Source organism: Brassica oleracea, chromosome C8, assembly GCF_000695525.1.
Source record: "Brassica oleracea var. oleracea cultivar TO1000 chromosome C8, BOL, whole genome shotgun sequence".
NCBI classification, from domain to species: Eukaryota; Viridiplantae; Streptophyta; class Magnoliopsida; order Brassicales; family Brassicaceae; genus Brassica; species Brassica oleracea.
This window is the reverse complement of record NC_027755.1, coordinates 21,689,283-21,690,141: the sequence shown is the minus strand read 5'-3', so window position 1 is coordinate 21,690,141 and position 859 is coordinate 21,689,283.

Below are 859 nucleotides of genomic sequence, written 5' to 3'. Positions count from 1 at the left end.
AAAAAAGTATTTTCTGGGATCTGTCATACTGGGAGGATCATCTGCTAAGGCATAATTTAGATGTCATGCATATTGAGAAGAACTTTTTTGACAATCTCATGAACACGATCCTTAATGTTCAAGGTAAAACAAAGGATAATTTGAAGTCAAGACTGGATTTAGTCGATATATGTGCTCGTTCAGAACTTCATGTTGATGAGAATGGTAGGGCTTCTTTTCCCATATACCGACTTGATGCAGCGGGAAAAGATGCGTTCTTTGATTGGATTTCAAACGATGTGGAATTTCCAGACGGTTACGCATCTAATTTGCGTAACTGTATCGAAAGAAATGAAGGAAAGTTTACTGGCTTGAAAAGCCACGATTGCCATGTAATGATGCAGCGCCTCCTTCCGTTCGCCTTCAAGGAACTATTACCACGAAATGTTCATGAAGCAATTGCAGGGATAAGTGGTTTCTTCCGCGATTTATGCACGAGATCAGTGACTCTTGAAGGTATTGAAAATTTGAAGACTAACATAGCCGTGATTCAGTGCAACCTTGAGAAGATATTTCCTCCCTCATTTTTTGATGTTATGGGGCATCTTGTTATTCACCTGGCAAGAGAATTGGAACTTGGTGGTCATGTGCAGTATAGATGGATGTATATGTATGACCGGTATATGTTCCATTTGAAGAAGATGGTGAAAAATTTAAGTAGGGTGAAAGGTGCTATAATCGCACAGATGATCAATGAAGAAACTTCAAACTTTGCCGAGTACTACTTTCCAGCAGAAGTTCAGACCAAAAACAGAAGACCTGCTGGACATGATGATAGAGGCGAACAGACAACATATCATGTTACGGTTCCAGACATTTT